Source organism: Lolium rigidum, chromosome 3, assembly GCF_022539505.1.
Source record: "Lolium rigidum isolate FL_2022 chromosome 3, APGP_CSIRO_Lrig_0.1, whole genome shotgun sequence".
Taxonomy (NCBI): Eukaryota; Viridiplantae; Streptophyta; class Magnoliopsida; order Poales; family Poaceae; genus Lolium; species Lolium rigidum.
This window is the reverse complement of record NC_061510.1, coordinates 81,459,468-81,479,460: the sequence shown is the minus strand read 5'-3', so window position 1 is coordinate 81,479,460 and position 19,993 is coordinate 81,459,468.

Sequence of the window (19,993 nt, the reverse complement as noted above, 5' to 3'; positions counted from 1 at the left end):
AACTTGATAATTAACATGACATGGTATTCTCTATCCATCGGATCCCGACAAACACAACATAGAGTATTACGAGATAGATGATCTTGATCATGTTAGGCAGCTCACAAGATCCAACAATGAAGCACAATGAGGAGAAGACAACCATCTAGCTACTGCTATGGACCCATAGTCCGGGGGTGAACTACTCACTCATCACTCCGGAGGCGACCATGGCGGTGTAGAGTCCTCCGGGAGATGAATCCCCTCTCCGGCAGGGTGCGGAGGAGATCTCCAGAATCCCCCGAGATGGGATCGGCGGCGGCGGCGTCTCAGTAAGGTTTTCCGTATCGTGGTTTTTCGCATCGGGGGTTTCGCGACGGAGGCTTTAAGTAGGCGGAAGGGCGAGTCGGGGGCTAACGAGGGGCCCACACCATAGGGCGGCGCGGGCCCCCTTGGCCGCGCCGCCATGTGGTGTCGCCACCTCGTGGCCCCACTTCGTATGTTCTTCGGTCTTCCGGAAGCTCCGTGGAAAAATAGGCCCCTGGGTCTTCGTTTCGTCCAATTCCGAGAATATTTCGTTACTAGGATTTCTGAAACCAAAAACGGCGAGAAAACGAGAAGCGGCACTTCGGCATCTTGTTAATAGGTTAGTTCCGAGAAAATGCACGAATATGACATAAAGTGTGCATAAAACATGTAGGTATCATCAATAATATGGCATAGAACATAAGAAATTATCGATACGTCGGAGACGTATCAAGCATCCCCAAGCTTAGTTCTGCTCGTCCCGAGCAGATAAAACGATAACAAAGATAATTTCTGAAGTGATATGCCATCATAACTTTGATCATACTATTTGTAAACATATGTAGTGAATGCAGCGATCAAAACAATGGTAATGACATGAGTAAACAAGTGAATCATAAAGCAAAGACTTTTCATGAATAGTACTTCAAGACAAGTATTAATAAGTCTTGCATAAGAGTTAACTCATAAAGCAATAAATCAAAGTAAAGGCATTGAAGCAACACAAAAGGAAGATTAAGTTTCAGCGGTTGCTTTCAACTTGTAACATGTATATCTCATGGATAATAGTCAACATAGAGTAATATAACAAGTACAATATGCAAATATGTAGGAATCAATGCACGGTTCACACAAGTGTTTGCTTCTTGAGGTGGAGAGAAATAGGTTAACTAACTCAACATAAAAGTAAAGAGAATGGTCCTTAAAAGAGGAAAGCATCGATTGCTATATTTGTGCTAGAGATTTTATTTTGAAAACATGATTTTTTTTTTGTCAACGGTAGTAATAAAGCATATGAGTTATGTACATTATATCTTACAAGTTGCAAGTCTCATGCATAGTATACTAATAGTGCCCGCACCTTGTCCTAATTAACTTGGACTACCGGATCTTTGCAATGCACATGTTTTGACCAAGTGTCACAATGGGGTACCTCCATGCCGCCTATACAAAGGTCTAAGGAGAAAGCTCGCATTTTGGATTTCTCGCTTTTGATTATTCTCAACTTAGACATCCATACCGGGACAACATGGACAACAGATAATGGACTCCTCTTTAATGCATAAGCATGTGGCAACAATTATTATTCTCATATGAGATTGAGGATATATGTCCAAACTGAAACTTCCACCATGAATCATGGCTTTAGTTAGCGGCCCAAAGTTCTTCTCTAACAATATGCATGCTCCAACCATGAAGGTGGTAGATCTCTCTTGCTTCGGACAAGACGGACATGCATAGCAACTCACATGATATTCAACAAAGAATAGTTGATGGCGTCCCCGAAGCATGGTTATCGCTCAACAAGCAACTTAATAAGAGATAAAGTGCATAAGTACATATTCAATACCACAATAGTTTTTAAGCTATTTGTCCCATGAGCTATATATTGCAAAGGTGAATGATGGAATTTTAAAGGTAGCACTCAAGCAATTTACTTTGGAATGGCGGATAAATACCATGTAGTAGGTAGGTATGGTGGACACAAATGGCATAGTGGTTGGCTCAAGGATTTTGGATGCATGAGAAGTATTCCCTCTCGATACAAGGTTTAGGCTAGCAAGGTTATTTGAAACAAACACAAGGATGAACGGTACAGCAAAACTCACATAAAAGACATATGGTAAACATTATAAGACTCCATACCGTCTTCCTTGTTGTTCAAAACTCAATACTAGATGTTATCTAGACTCTAGAGAAACCAAATATGCAAACCAAATTAGCAAGCTCTAAGTATTTCTTCATTAATGGGTGCAAAGTATATGATGCAAGAGCTTAAACATGAGCACAACAATTGCCAAGTATCAAATTATCCAAGACATTTTAGAGTTACTACATGTATCATTTTCCAATTCCAACCATATAACAATTTAACGAAGATGAAACTTCGCCATGAATACTATGAGTAGAGCCTAAGGACATATTTGTCCATATGCTATAGCGGAGCGTGTCTCTCTCCCATAAAGTGAATGCTAGGATCCATTTTATTCAAACAAAACAAAAAACAAAAACAAGCCGACGCTCCAAGCAAAGTGCATAAGATGTGACGGAATAAAAATATAGTTTCGGGGAGGAACCTGATAATGTTGTCGATGAAGAAGGGGATGCCTTGGGCATCCCCAAGCTTAGACGCTTGAGTCTTATTAGAATATGCAGGGGTGAACCACCGGGGCATCCCCAAGCTTTGAGCTTTCACTCTCCTTGATCATATTGCATCATACTCCTCTCTTGATCCTTGAAAACTTCCTCCACACCAAACTCGAAACAACTCATTAGAGGGTTAGTGCATAATAAAAATTCACATGTTCAGAGGTGACACAATCATTCTTAACACTTCTGGATATTTCATAAAGCTACTGGACATTAGTGGATCAAAGAAATTCATCCAACATAGCAAAAGAGGCAATGCGAAATAAAAGACAGAATCTGTCAAAACAGAACAGTCCGTAAAGATGGATTTTATTAGGCCACCAGACTTGCTCAAACGAAATTGCTCAAATTGAATGAAAGTTGCGTACATATCTGGGGATCATGCTCGTAAATTGGCTTAATTTTCTTAGCTACCTACAGGGAGATAGACCCAGATTCGTGACAGCAAAGAAATCTGGAACTGCGCAGTAATCCAAATCTAGTACTTACTTTTCTATCAAAGACTTTACTTGGCACAACAAAACATAAAACTAAGATAAGGAGAGGTTGCTACAGTAGTAAACAACTTCCAAGACACAAATATAAAACAAAAATACTGGAGTAAAAACATGGGTTGTCTCCCATAAGCGCTTTTCTTTAACGCCTTTCAGCTAGGCGCAGAAAGTGTAACTCAAGTATTATCGCGAGATGGTGTGTCAACCTTACCTTGGGCTTTACCCTTACCTTTCTTATTGTTTTTCTTTCCCTTTGGTTTAGGAAATATATGATTTCCCCCTGGTATAGAGGTGAATTTCAGAGTGCCTTCTCCCACATCAATGACTGCTCCCAATAGTTTCAACAGGGATCTCCCGAGTATGATTTTTCCTGTTTCAATAACAAGATAATCAATGGATATTGTTCTTCCAAGAATGGTTGTATGCACACCTGCGGCTATTCCCTTAGGAATTATAATAGAGTTATCAATGAGAGTTATTTCTTCTCCTCCTTCATCGACTCCCCAAAGTTTCAAAGGTTTATAAATGCTTTCAGGCATAAGGCAAAATTCATACATAATATCACAAGTAGGCATGAAGAGTTCGATCACCGATAACAATTTTAACAGTAGGATCCCACAATGAAAGTTTAGAGTTCACTAAAACTTGTTCAAGACGATTACGAACGTGGCAATAGTTATCATCCAAGCGAGATGTACTTATATCGAGATTGTTTAATCTACTATATATGCTAGTGAGGGCTGAATCAAAGTTATTAGCTGAATCATGTGATGCAACCAACTTCTTTATGGCGTTAAAAGCTTGATCCCCATTGCAATGAAGGAAATCTCCTCCCACTAAAGTATCCAAAGCATATCTATAGCGAACCATAAGACCAAAATAAAAATTACTAAGGAGCAAACTTAGAGTCATTTGAGGTTCAGTTTTACGATAAGAAGTAAAAATTCTAGACCAAGCATCCTTAAAACTCTCCTCATCCCCTTGTTTAAAAGTGAAGACTAATTCTTCAGGCGAAGAAGTAACAGGTTCAGAGCTAGACATGGTAACAAAAGTAACTAAATATATTTTTTTTTTGTATTTTTAATATAGAGTGCAAGACAATAAATAAAGCAAACTAGATAAAGTAAATGCAAGTAACTAATTTTTTTGTGTTTTTGATATGGCAAACAAGACAGTAAATAAAGTAAAGCTAGCAACTAATTTTTTTGTGTTTTGATATAATGCAGCAAACAAAGTAGTAAATAAAATAAAGCAAGACAAAAACAAAGTAAAGAGATTGAGAAGTGGAGACTCCCCTTGCGGCGTGTCTTGATCTCCCGGCAACGGCGCCGAGAAATTTGCTTGATGCGTGTAGTTGACACGTCCGTTGGGAACCCCAAGAGGAAGGTGTGATGCGCACGGCGGCAAGTTTCCCTCGTAAGAAACCAAGGTTTAATCGAACCGAGTAGGAGTCAAGAAGCACGTTGAAGGTTGATGGCGGCGGGATGTAGTGCGGCGCAACACCGGAGATTCCGGCGCCAACGTGGAACCTGCACAACACAACCAAAGTACTTTGCCCCAACGAAACGGTGAGGTTGTCAATCTCACCGGCTTGCTGTAACAAAGGGTTAACCGTATTGTGTGGAAGATGATTGTTTGCGAGAGAAAACGAGTAAAACAAGTATTGCGACAGATTTGTATTTCGAGTATTAAAAGAATGGACCGGGGTCCACAGTTCACTAGAGGTGTCTCTCCCATAAGATAAAAGCATGTTGGGTGAACAAATTACAGTCGGGCAATTGACAAATAGAGAGGGCATAACAATGCACATACATGACATGATAAGTATAGTGAGATTTAATTGGGCATTACGACAAAGTACATAGACCGCCATCCAACCGCATCTATGCCTAAAAAGTCCACCTTCGGGTTATCGTCCGAACCCCCTCCGGTATTAAGTTGCTAACAACGGACAATTGCATTAAGTATGGTGCGTAATGTAATCAACAACTACATCCTCGGACATAGCGCCAATTTTTTATCCCTAGTGGCAACAAGCACAACACAACCTTAGAACTTTACGTCACTGTCCCGAGTGTCAATGCGGGCATGAACCCACTATCGAGCATAAATACTCCCTCTTGGAGTTAAAAGCAAAAACTTGGCCGGAGCCTCTACTAGTAACGGAGAGCATGCAAGATCATAAACAACACATATGTAATAACTTGATAATTAACATGACATGGTATTCTCTATCCATCGGATCCCGACAAACACAACATAGAGTATTACGGATAGATGATCTTGATCATGTTAGGCAGCTCACAAGATCCAACAATGAAGCACAATGAGGAGAAGACAACCATCTAGCTACTGCTATGGACCCATAGTCCAGGGGTGAACTACTCACTCATCACTCCGGAGGCGACCATGGCGGTGTAGAGTCCTCCGGAGATGAATCCCCTCTCCGGCGGGGTGTCGGAGGAGATCTCCGAATCCCCCGAGATGGGATCGGCGGCGGCGGCGTCTCGGTAAGGTTTTCCGTATCGTGGTTTTTCGCCTCGGGGGTTTCGCGACGGAGGCTTTAAGTAGGCGGAAGGGCGAGTCGGGGGCTAACGAGGGGCCCACACCATAGGGCGGCGCGGGCCCCCCTTGGCCGCGCCGCCATGTGGTGTCGCCACCTCGTGGCCCCACTTCGTATGTTCTTCGGTCTTCCGGAAGCTCCGTGGAAAAATAGGCCCCCGGGTCTTCGTTTCGTCCAATTCCGAGAATATTTCGTTACTAGGATTTACGAAACCAAAAACGGTAGAAAACAGAGACCGGCACTTCGGCATCTTGTTAATAGGTTAGTTCCAGAAAATGCACGAATATGACATAAAGTGTGCATAAAACATGTAGGTATCATCAATAATATGGCATAGAACATAAGAAATTATCGATACGTCGGAGACGTATCACTAATAGAGAAACTATCTCTCCTATTGGTATTGTTCGAGATGTGGAAGTTCTATGTGGTAAGATTAAATATCCTGCTGACTTTTTGGTACTTGGTTCTGCTGCTAGTAAGACTTGTCCTATCATTTTTGGTATACCTTTTCTAAATACTTGTGGAGCTATTATATATTGCAAGAAGGAGAAAATTGTGACTAAATTTGCTGGTGAATCTTATGAGTTTAATTTCTCTAAATTTGTCAAAGTTCCTTATGAAGCTGAATTGCCTAATAATGATTTTAGAGTTGAACAGCTTGCATCTATTACTCTTGCTCCTAGTAATCCTTTGCAGCAACATTTGGAGGATCTTGAGAGTGAAGTCTTTAGGGAAGAAAGGAATGAGTTTGATGAAATTTTCCTTCGTCAACCTATTCTTAAACATGACTTACCGGTTGAAGATCTAGGTACAACACCACCACCAAAGGAAGATCCTGTTTTTGATTTGAAACCGTTGCCTGATAATCTTAAGTATGCTTATATTGATGATAAGAAAACATATCATGTTATTATTAGTGCTAAGCTTTCAGATTTTGAGGAAGAAAGATTATTGGAAATATTGAAGAAACAACGAGGAGCCATTGGCTACACTCTTGATGAATTGAAGGGGATTTCTCCCGCTATTTGCCAACATACCATCAACATGGAAGATGATGCAAAGTCTGTTGTTGAACATCAGCGTCGTCTAATTCCTAAGATGAAGGATGTGGTAAGGAATGAGGTATTAAAACTTCTTGAAGCTGGTATTATATATCCTATTGTTGATAGTAGATGGGTTAGTCCTGTGCATTGTGTTCCTAAGAAAGGAGGAATAAATGTTGTACCTAATGATAATGATGAGCTCATCCCTCAAAGAGTAGTTGTAGGGTATAGAATGTGCATTGATTATCGAAAAGTTAATAAAGTTACTAAGAAGGATCATTACCCTTTACCTTTTATTGACAAAATGCTAGAAAGGTTATCTAAAAAATACTCATTTCTGCTTTCTTGATGGTTATTCTGGGTTTTCACAAATTGCTGTCAGAACTAAAGATCAAGAGAAAACCACTTTCACTTGTCCCTATGGAACTTATGCTTATAGGCGTATGCCTTTTGGCTTATGTAATGCTCCTGCTACTTTTCAAAGATACATGTCTGCTATTTTTCATGGCTTTTGTGAAAAGATTGTGGAGGTATTCATGGATGATTTCTCTGTCTATGGGAATTCTTTTGATAATTGTTTGCGAAACCTTGATAAAGTTTTGCAGGGATGTGAAGAAACTAACCTTGTTCTTAATTGGGAGAAATGCCACTTTATGGTAAATGAAGGAATTGTATTGGGACATAAAATTTCTAAGAGAGGTATTGAAGTTGATAGAGCTAAGGTTGAAGCGATTGAGAAGATGCCCTATCCGAGGGATGTTAAAGGTATTCGTAGTGTTCTTGGTCATGCTGGTTTTTATAGGAGATTTATTAAAGATTTCTCTAAAATTTCAAAGCCTCTTACTAATCTTCTTCAAAAAGATGTACCTTTTGTTTTTGATGATGATTGTAAGGAAGCTTTTGAAACTCTAAAGAAAGCCTTAACAAGCTGCTCCGATAGTTGAACCTCCTGATTGGAATTTACCTTTTGAAATTATGTGTGATGCTAGTGATTTTGCTATTGGTGCTGTTCTTGGACAGCGAGTAGATAAAAATTGAATGTCATTCATTATGCTAGTAAAACTCTTGATGCTGCTCAAAGAAACTATTCTACAACTGAAAAAGAATTATTAGTTGTGATTTTTGCTTGCGACAAGTTTAGACCTTATATTGTTGATTCAAAAGTCACAATTCATACTGATCATGTTGCAATTAGGTACCTTATGGAAAAGAAAGATGCTAAGCCAAGGCTTATTAGATGGGTGCTTCTTTTGCAAGAATTTGATTTACATATTATAGATAGGAAAGGTGCTGATAATCCTGTTGCTGATAATTTGTCTAGATTGGAAAATATTGCGTATGATCCTGTTCCTGTTAATGATAGTTTTCCAAATGAACAATTGGATGTAATAAAGGTGAGCTCGCGAGATAGTCCTTGGTATGCTGATTATGCTAACTTTATTGTTTCCAAGTACTTGCCTCCAACCTTTACAGCTCGGCAAAGGAGGAAATTCTTTTATGACTTGAGGCATTATTTTTGGGATGACCCACACTTATATAAAGAAGGAGTGGATGGTATTATGCGAAGATGTGTCCCCGAATATGAACAACAACAGATATTGAGTAAGTGTCATGGTAGTGTTTATGGAGGACATCACGCAGGAGATAGAACCGCACAAAAAGTTCTACAGTCAGGTTTTTATTGGCCAACTCTCTTCAAAGATGCAAGGAAGTTTATCTTATCTTGTGATGAATGTCAAAGAGTTGGTAATATTTCTAGACGCAATGAAATGCCTATGAATTATACTCTTGTTATTGAACCATTTGATTGTTGGGGATTTGACTTCATGGGTCCTTTCCCTTCTTCAGAAGGTAATACTCATATACTTGTTGTTGTTGATTATGTTACTAAATGGGTGGAAGCCATACCCACAAAAAGTGCTGATGGTGAGACCTCTTTAAGAATGCTTTTAGATGTTATTTTTTCGAGGTTTGGAGTACGTAGATATCTTATGACTGATGGAGGTTCTCATTTTATTCATGGTGGTTTTAAAAAAACTCTTGCTAAATATGGTATTAATCATAGAATTGCTTCCGCTTATCATCCTCAAACTAGTGGGCAAGTAGAACTATCAAATAGAGAAATTAAATATATCTTGCAAAAGACTGTTAATAAATCTAGGAAAAATTGGGCTAGTAAGTTGAAGGAAGCACTATGGGCTTATAGAACTGCTTATAAAAATCCTATGGGTATGTCTCCCTATAAAATGGTTTATGGAAAAGCTTGTCATTTACCTTTAGAACTAGAGCACAAAGCTTATTGGGTTGTAAGAGAACATAATAAAGATCCTAAACTTGCCGGTAAGAAAAGGTTGCTACAATTGAGTTCTTTAGATGAATGGAGAAGTGAAGCTTATGAAAATGCTAAACTTTTTAAGGAGAAAGTTAAGAAATGGCATGATAGAAGAATTATTTAAAGAGGATTTAATGTTGGAGATAAAGTCCTATTATATCGGTCTCGTCTTAGATTTTTTGCAGGGAAATTACTCTCAAAATGGGAAGGACCATATGTCATTACGGAGGTGTATCGTTCAGGGGCAATAAAAATTGCTTCGCTGAAAGGTGATGCCACACAAGTGGTGAATGGACAAAGACTCAAGCATTATATTTCTGGAGATTCTTATAATGAAGATGTTGATGTTATTCAAGTGGTGACTCCGGAAGCTTTCATCAAAGATCAAATTGATAGTTCTGCAGAGTTCGACTTCGAATAGGTAACAGTTTTGGTAATAAAAAGTCCGCGTTTAACTTTCCGAACAATGTTTCTGCTATTTTTAGGAAATATGAAAAATTATGAGATCGAATCGGAGCGGAGGAGACGCACGAGGGCGTGTCCCCATAGGCCGGCGCGGGCCCCACCCTGGTCGCGCCGCATTATGGGGACAGCCCCTCGGAGTCCCTTTTCCACACGGGTTCGACCTGGTAGTTTCCTTCTGTCATGAATTTTTTTGCTATATAATGCCCTGGACCCCCCGAGGTCCGTATATCGTTTTCTCGTCGTGTTTTGTTTCGAGCTGTTTTCTGCCAGGATCTGTTTTTGATCTAGAAGCACCATGGTCTCTAACAACAAGGGCAAGGGACCTTTTGAGGAAGATATTCAAGACCCCGAGTTGAAAAAAGAAGTCGAGAGTGAAGATGAAGAAGAAGTGGAGGAAGACCCGCGTGAATACCCGCGTGCCACCGTCGCAAGCATCGTGGTGGTGGCGAATCCGTTCAACCCCAAGAGAAGCGCACGGATTAGCACCGAGGAAAGGTTCCACGTCATTTCCTAGCTCCAAGGACATCTCCTCCAGGCATCGACAACCCCTTCCATACTCTAATTCATAACAGTCAAATTGAAAGGATCCCTGATGTCTACGGGAGCTTCTATTCTTGTAGACAGTGTTGGGCCTCCAAGAGCAGAGGTTTGTAGAACAGCAGCAAGTTTCCCTTAAGTGGATCACCCAAGGTTTATCGAACTCAGGGAGGAAGAGGTCAAAGATATCCCTCTCATGCAACCCTGCAACCACAAGGCAAGAAGTCTCTTGTGTCCCCAACACACCTAATAGGTGCAATAGTTCGGCGAAGAGATAGTGAAATACAGGTGGTATGAATGAATATGAGCGAGTAGTAACGGCACCGGAAAATAGCTTGCTGGCGTGTAGTTGATGGTGGTAATATGGTAGCGATAGTAACGCGATAAAACGAGTAAACAAGCAGCGATAGCGATATTTAGGAACAAGGCCTAGGGATCATACTTTCACTAGTGGACACTCTCAACTTTGATCACATAACAGAATAGATAAATGCATACTCTACACTCTTGTTGGATGATGAACACCATTGCGTAGGATTACACGAACCCTCAATGCCGGAGTTAACAAGCTCCACAATTCAATGTTCATATTTAAATAACCTTAGAGTGCATGAAAGATCAACATAACCAAATAGATCACATCAATACCATCATAATGATAATTAACTCCACAATCTACAAGAGATCATGATCATAGCCTACGACAAGAACCACACGGTGCACACACTAGTCACCTTTACACCATGCGGGAGGAATAGACTACTTTAATAACATCACTAGAGTAGCACATAGATGAATTGTGATACAAAACACATTGCAATCATAAAGAGATATAAATAAGCACTTCACTACGCCATTCATACGGTGAATAAGTATTACGTGAAATATAGCCTAAGAGACCCACACGGTGCACACACTAGTCACCTTTACACACGTGGGACAAGGAGTCTCCGGAGATCACATAAGTAAAATCCACTTGACTAACATAATGACATCTAGATTACAAGCATCATCATATGAATCTCAATCATGTAAGGCAGCTCATGAGATTATTGTATTGAAGCACATAGGAGAGAGATTAACCACATAGCTACCGGTACAGCCACGAGCCTCGATGGAGAACTACTCCCTCCTCATGGGAGACAGCAGCGGTGATGAAGATGGCGGTGGTGTTGATGGAGAAGCCTTCTGGGGCACTTCCCCGTCCCGGCGGCGTGCCGGAACAGAGACTCCTGTCCCCCAGATCTTGGCTTTGCGATGGCGGCGGCTCTGGAAGGTTTCTCGTACCGTGGCTTTTTCGTCTCGGGGTTTTAGGTCCAGGGGCTTCTTATAGGCGAAGAGGCGGCGTCAGAGGGTCGAAGAGGCGGCGACACCATAGGGTGGCGCAGGCCACACCCAGGCCGCGCCGGCCTATGGTCTGGTGGGCCTGTGGCCTCCTCTCGGTCCTTCCCGGGTGTTCTGGAAGCTTCGTGGAAAAATAGGATGCTGGGTCTTGATTTCATCCGATTCCGAGAATATTTCCTTACTAGGATTTCTGGAACCAAAAACAGCAGAAAACAGGAACTGGCCCTTCGGCATCTCGTCAATAGGTTAGTTCCGGAAAACGCATAAATATGACATAAAGTATGCATAAAACATGTAGATATCATCAATAATGTGACATGGAACACAAGAAATTATCGATACGTCGGAGACGTATCAGCATCCCCAAGCTTAGTTCCTGCTCGTCCCGAGCAGGTAAACGATAAACAAAGATAATTTATGGAGTGACATGCCATCATAAACTTGATCATATTGTAAACATATGTAATGAATGCAGCGATCAAAACAATGGTAATGACATGAGTAAACAACTGAATCATAAAGCAATGACTTTTCATGAATAGCACTTTCAAGACAGGCATCAATAAGTCTTGCATAAGAGTTAACTCATAAAGCAATAATTTAAAGTAAAGACATTGAAGCAACACAATGGAAAATTAAGTTTCAGCGGTTGCTTTCAACTTGTAACATGTATATCTCATGGATAATTGTCAATGCAAAGCAATATAACAAGTGCAATAAGCAAGTATGTAAGAATCAATGCACAGTTCACACAAGTGTTTGCTTCTTGAGGTGGAGAGAGATAGGTGAACTGACTCAACATAAAAGGTAAAAGAATGGTCCTTCAAAGAGGAAAGCATCGATTGCTATATTTGTGCTAGAGCTTTGGTTTTGAAAACATAAAGAGAGCATAAAAGTAAAATTTTGAGAGGTGTTTGTTGTTGTCAACGAATGGTAGTGGGCACTCTAACTACCTCATCAAGCAGACTTTCAAGAGCGGCTCCCATGAAGGATGTTATCTCTACCAGCAAGGTAGATCATCCCTCTTCTCTTTTGTTTACACATGTACTTTAGTTTAGTTTTTCTTTATTTATGGATGACACTCCTCCCAACCTTTTGCTTACACAAGCCATGGCTAACCAAATCCTCGGGTGCCTTCCAACAATCACATACCATGAAGGAGTGTCTATTTGCAAAATTAAGTTGCTTACCGATGAATCGGAGCAAAACATGTGAAGAGAATTATTAATGCAAGTTAATTAATCGGAGCTGGGAACCCCATTGCCAGCTCTTTTTGCAAAATTATTGGATAAGCGGATGAAGCCACTAGTCCATTGTGAAAGTCTGTCAAAAGTAAATGACAAGATCGAAAGATAAAACACCACATACTTCCTCATGAGCTATAAAACATTGACACAAATCAGAGGTGATAAATTTTGAATTATTTAAAGGTAGCACTCAAGCAATTTACTTTGGAATGGCGGAGAAATACCATGTAGTAGGTAGGTATGGTGGACACAAATGGCATAGTAGTTGGCTCAAGGATTTTGGATGCATGAGAAGTATTCCCTCTCGACACAAGGCTTAGGCTAGCAAGGTTATTTGAAACAAACACAAGGATGAACCGGTGCAGCAAAACTCACATAAAAGACATATTGTAAACATTATAAGACTCTACACCGTCTTCCTTGTTGTTCAAACTCTTTACTAGAAATTATCTAGACCTTAGAGAGACCAATTATGCAAACCAAATTTTAGCAAGCTCTATGTATTTCTTCATTAATGGGTGCAAAGTATATGATGCAAGAGCTTAAACATGAGCACAACAATTGCCAAGTATCAAATTATCCAAGACATTTTACCAATTACTACATGTAGCATTTTCCGTTTCCAACCATATAACAATTAACGAAGCAGTTTCAACCTTCGCCATGAAAATTAAAAGCTAAGAACACATGTGTTCATACGAACCAGCGGAGCGTGTCTCTCTCCCACACAAGCATTTATTCAAACAAAAACAAAAACAAGAAACATACGAGACGCTCCAAGTAAAGTACATAAGATGTGACCGAATAAAAATATAGTTTCAAGAGAAGGAACACGATAATTTGTCGATGAAGAAGGGGATGCCTTGGGCATCCCCAAGCTTAGATGCTTGAGTCTTCTTAAAATATCCAGGGATGAACCACGGGGGCATCCCCAAGCTTAGACTCTTCACTCTTCTTGATCATAGTATATCATCCTCCTCTCTTGACCCTTGAAAACTTCCTCCACACCAAACTCGAAACAAACTCATTAGAGGGTTAGTGCATAATTAAAAATTCACATGTTCAGAGGTGACACAATCATTCTTAACACTTCTGGACATTGCTCAAAGCTACTGGAAGGTAATGGAACAAAGAAATCCATCCAACACAGCGAAAGAGGCAATGCGAAATAAAAGGCAGAATCTGTCAAAACAGAAGTCCGTAAAGATGGATTTTATTGAGGCACAAGACTTGCTCAAATGAAAATGCCCAAATTGAATGAAAGTTGCGTACATATATGAGGATCACTCACGTAAATTGGCATAATTTTCTGAGTTACCTACAGAGAATTAGACCCAGATTCGTGACAGCAAAGAAATCTGTTTACGCGCAGTAATCCAAATCTAGTATCAACCTTGCTATCAACGACTTTACTTGGCACAACAAAACACAAAACTAAAATAAGGAGAGGTTGCTACAGTAGTAAACAACTTCCAAGACACAAATATAAAACAAAGTACTGTAGCAAAATAACACATCGGTTATCTCCCAAGAAGTTCTTTCTTTTTAGCCATTAAGATGGGCTCGACGAGTTTTAATGATGCACTCGCAAGAAATAGTATTCGGAGCAAAAGAGAGCATAAAGAGGCAAATTCAAAACACATTTAAGTCTAACATGCTTCCTATGCATAGGAGTCTTGTAAATAAACAAGTTCATGAAGAGCAAAGTAACAAGCATAGGAAGATAAAACAAGTGTAGCTTCAAAAATTTCAGCATATAGAGAGGCATTTTAGTAACATGAAAATTTCTACAACCATATTTTCCTCTCTCATAATAACTTTCAGTAGCAACATGAGCAAACTCAACAATATAACTATCACATAAAGCATTCTTATCATGAGTCTCATGCATAAAATTATTACATAAGCATAATCAATTTTATTAGTTGTAGTGGGAGCAAATTCAACAAAGTAGCTATCATTATTATTCTCATCAAGTGTAGGAGGCATAGTATAATCACAACAAAATTTACTCTCCATAGTAGGTGGCACCAAAAGACCACTATCATTATAATCATCATAAATAGGAGGCAAAGTATCATCAAAGAAAATTTTCTCCTCAATGCTTGGGGGACTAAAAAGATCATGAAAACCAGCTTCCCCAAGCTTAGAACTTTCTATATCATTATCAACAATGGTGTTCAAAGCGTTCATACTAATATTACTACCAGCATGCAAATAAGATTTCATAGGTTTTTTAATTTTTGCATCAAACAATCCATGTTTTAAATCAGAAAATAGAATAAGAAGCTCATTCTTGTCCATTATGCCAAACTAGTGTAAACAAGAAACAAAAAGATGCAATTGCAGGATCTAAAGGAAATATCTTCGAGTACTTACAACAGCGAAAATAGCTTAGTAGTCGAGATCCGGAGTGTGAGTACCTTTTACCTTTCCTCCCCGGCAACGACGCCAGAAAATAGCTTGATTTCTACGGGAGCTTCTATTCTTGTAGACAGTGTTGGGCCTCCAAGAGCAGAGGTTTGTAGAACAGCAGCAAGTTTCCCTTAAGTGTATCACCCAAGGTTTATCGAACTCAGGGAGGAAGAGGTCAAAGATATCCCTCTCATGCAACCCTGCAACCACAAGGCAAGAAGTCTCTTGTGTCCCCAACACACCTAATAGGTGCACTAGTTCGGCGAAGAGATAGTGAAATACAGGTGGTATGAATGAATATGAGCAGTAGTAACGACACCAGAAAATAGCTTGCTGGCGTGTAGTTGATGGTGGTAATATAGTAGCGATAGTAACGCGATAAAAACGAGTAAACAAGCAGCGATAGCGATATTTAGGAACAAGGCCTAGGGATCATACTTTCACTAGTGGACACTCTCAACTTTGATCACATAACAGAATAGATAAATGCATACTCTACACTCTTGTTGGATGATGAACACCATTGCGTAGGATTACACGAACCCTAATTGCCGGAGTTAACAAGCTCCACAATTCAATGTTCATATTTAAATAACCTTAGAGTGCATGAAAGATCAACATAACCAAATAGATCACATCAATACCATCATAATGATAATTAACTCCACAATCTACAAGAGATCATGATCATAGCCTACGACAAGAACCACACGGTGCACACACTAGTCACCTTTACACCATGCGGGAGGAATAGACTACTTTAATAACATCACTAGAGTAGCACATAGATGAATTGTGATACAAAACACATTGCAATCATAAAGAGATATAAATAAGCACTTCACTACGCCATTCATACGGTGAATAAGTATTCTGTGAAATATAGCCTAAGAGACCCACACGGTGCACACACTAGTCACCTTTACACACGTGGGACAAGGAGTCTCCGGAGATCACATAAGTAAAATCCACTTGACTAGCATAATGACATCTAGATTACAAGCATCATCATATGAATCTCAATCATGTAAGGCAGCTCATGAGATTATTGTATTGAAGCACATAGGAGAGAGATTAACCACATAGCTACCGGTACAGCCCCGAGCCTCGATGGAGAACTACTCCCTCCTCATGGGAGACAGCAGCGGTGATGAAGATGGCGGTGGTGTTGATGGAGAAGCCTTCCGGGGGCACTTCCCCGTCCCGGCGGCGTGCCGAAACAGAGACTCCTGTCCCCCAGATATTGGCTTCGCGATGGCGGCGGCTCTGGAAGGTTTCTCGTACCATGGCTTTTTCGTCTCGAGGTTTTAGGTCCAGGGGCTTCTTATGGCGAAGAGGCGGCGTCAGAGGGTCGAAGGGGCGGCGACACCATAGGGTGGCGCGGGCCTCACCCAGGCCGCGCCGGCCTATGGTCTGGTGGGCCTGTGGCCCCCCTCTGGTCCTTCCCGGGTGTTCTGGAAGCTTCGTGGAAAAATAGGATGCTGGGTCTTGATTTCATCCGATTCCGAGAATATTTCCTTACTAGGATTTACGGAACCAAAAACAACGAAAACGAGAGCCGGCCCTTCAGCATCTCGTCAATAGGTTAGTTCCGGAAAACGCATAAATATGACATAAAGTATGCATAAAACATGTAGATATCATCAATAATGTGACATGGAACACAAGAAATTATCGATACGTCGGAGACGTATCAATCCCCAAGGCAGTATTGCCTAGTAGTTGGGATATGGATCGTTCTAACACTGCAGGAAGGATGAAACCTGAAGCTAAGGAGTGGGGAAACAACTCTAAGAGTTGGGACTCACCGTCTGACATACTTCTTAACCGCGTTGAGCACAACTCGGAGTTGATCCGCAACCTCACTTACGAGATTGATGAGCTAAAGGAGCTTGTTAAGATGCTTATCAAGAATTCACCACCACCACCGAAGGAGTAATTCATCATTGGTATTGGCACCCCTTTGGTTTGTTCCAAGCTTGGGGGGAGTGCCGCGGTATCACATCATCACTATATTTTACCTTTTTACTAGCAAGTAGTGTCATATCATGAGTAGGGAAGTTATCATATAAGATGGTTTGCAGTGTGGAAGTATCTCTCTTTTAGTTGGTTATCTATGTATCCCTTGGTGTGGGTTATCGTTATGAAATATTAATGAGAAGTTTTATCATTTACTTTTTGCACACCTTATTTTAGTTTGCAATTTCTGTTATATGATTGATCTTGTTATTAGTATTGACATCACTTTGGGAGCATCAAGTAAATCTATTTAGTTTTGGCAAACTTAGCATTGGTCAACAGCAACAATACTTTGAGGCTTAAGTAGAAAAGATGGAAATACATGTAGATATATTATTTCATTATCTCTCTTTCTTTTTAGCTAATGAGTTTAGTATTCTGAAGTTAAAATTATTTGTGCTTACAAGGAAGATGCATGATTGTTTCTATCACATGTATATTTGTTTGTTTCCCTCAACTCTTATGCTTGCTAACCAACCTTGCTAGCCAAAGACCTGTACTGAGAGGGAATACTTCTCGTGCATCCAAAACCTTAAACCAAACCTATGCCATGTGTGTCCACCATAACTACCTACTATGTGGTATTTCTCCGCTATTCCAAGTTAATACTTCATGTGCTACCTTTAAACAATTCAAAACTTTATTACTCCTTATTTGTGTCAATGTTTTATAGCTCGTGAGGAAGTATGTGGTGTTTTGTCTTTCAATCTTGTTGGGCAAAGTTTCACCAATGGACTAGTGCCACATCCGCTTATCCAATAATTTTGCAAAAAGAGCTGGCAACGGGGTTCCCAGTCCCAATTAATTAACTTTCATTAATAATTCTCTTCACGTGTTTTGCCCTGATTCATCAGTAAGCAACTTAATTTGCCAATAGACACTCCTCCATGGTATGTGAAATGTTGGAAGGCACCCGAGGATTCGGTTAGCCATGGCTTGTGTAAGCAAAGGTTGGGAGGAGTGTCATCCATAAATAAAACTAAAGTACATGTGTAAACAAAAGAGAAGAGGGATGATCTACCTTTCTGGTAGAGATAACGTCCTTCATGGGAGCCGCTCTTTGAAAGTCTGTTTGACAAGGGGGTTAGAGTGCCCACTACCATTCGTTGACAACAACAAACACCTCTCAAAACTTTATTTGTATGCTCTCTATATGATTTCAAAACTTAAAAAGCTCTAGCACATGATTTAATCCCTGCTTCCCTCTGCGAAGGGCCTATCTTTTACTTTTATGTTGAGTCAGTAAACCTATTCCCCTCTATCTCAAGCAAGCAATTGAGTTGTTGTGATCCAACCATTTATATTGTGATCTATTTAATCATGTCTTTTATTCTTCCTTGTTTAGTACAAATTTTATCTGAATGAATATGACTCTGAAGGTTATCAATGATTATGAGGAGATTGTTATGACTGAGCATGTAAGATCTGCCATATAAGCTCTAGTATAAAGGCTTTGCTCGAAAGATAAGTACAACCTATTAATTGTTCTTTGACCAAGAACGAAGTTTGCCATCACCAATTATGATTTCCTATGCACCTTTATTTGTGATTTCCCTTTACTTGTCTCAAGTTGAGTTATATGAGGAAGTTGTTTACTAGAATGTCTTGTGCAAATTAATAAATGTGATGCTTCTTGTCCGTATTTTATTTATCGACTCTTCACTCCATAAACATGTGGTCTTGTTTACTGAGTTCAGTTTCGCTTAGGGACAAGTGAAGTCTAAGCTTGGGGGGAGTTGATACGTCCATTTTGCATAACTATTTTATATCACAATTTACTATTATTCATTGATATATTTCATATTTAGAGATGATACTTATGTTATTTCACCTATTTTGCATGTTTCATGATTATTAGAGAATTACTCACCGGAGTCAGGATTCTGCTGGAAAAAGCACCGTCAGGATAAAATATTTCCGAAGATCAACAATTGACGGAAAATATACCGAAGCTCCTATTTTCGCAGATGACGGAGCCAGCCAAAAGGGGGAGCCGAGGAGGGCCACCATGGGCCCTCCCCATAGGCCGGCGTGGCCACCAGGCTAGGCGCGCCGCCATGTGGGGAGGGGGCCCACGACCCCCCCTCGGCCATCTCCCCTTCGCGTACTTCATCTCCCGAAAACCCTAAGGCGTAAGGGATCATCGAGAATAGACACAGCCGCCTCTGCGGGGCGGAAAACACCAGAGAGAAAAGAGCTCTCCGGCAGGCTGAAATCTGCCGTGGAAATTCCCTCCCGGAGGGGGAAATCGTCGCCATCGTCACCGCCATCGAGCTGGACTTCATTGGTATCATCATCACCATCATCTCCACTGCCGACACCATCATCTCCAACGCTGCACCTCGTCTCCATTTGTAACATCTAGGGTTGAATCTTGATTATTTCATAGGGGAAACTCTCCCGGTATTGATTACTCCTTGTTATTGATGCTATTGAGTGAAACCATTGAACCAAGGTTTATGTTCAGATTGTTATTCATCATCATATCACCTCTGATCATGTTCCATATGATGTCTTGTGAGTAGTTCGTTTAGTTCTTGATGACATGGGTGAAGTCTAAATCTTAGTAGTGAACTATGTTGAGTAATATTTAATGGTTTGATATTTAAGTTGTGGTGTTATTCTTCTAGTGGTGTCATGTGAACGTCAACTACATGATACTTCACCTTTATGGGCCTAGGGGAATGCATCTTGTATTCGTTTGCTAATTGTGGGGTTGCCGGAGTGACGAGCAACACGAACCCCCGTTGGTATATCGATGCATGAGGGATAGCGGGATCTCGAGTTTAAGGCTCGTGGTTAGATTTATCTTAATTACTTTCTTGTATTTGCGGATGCTTGCAAGGGGTTTAATCACAAGTATGTATTAGTCCTAG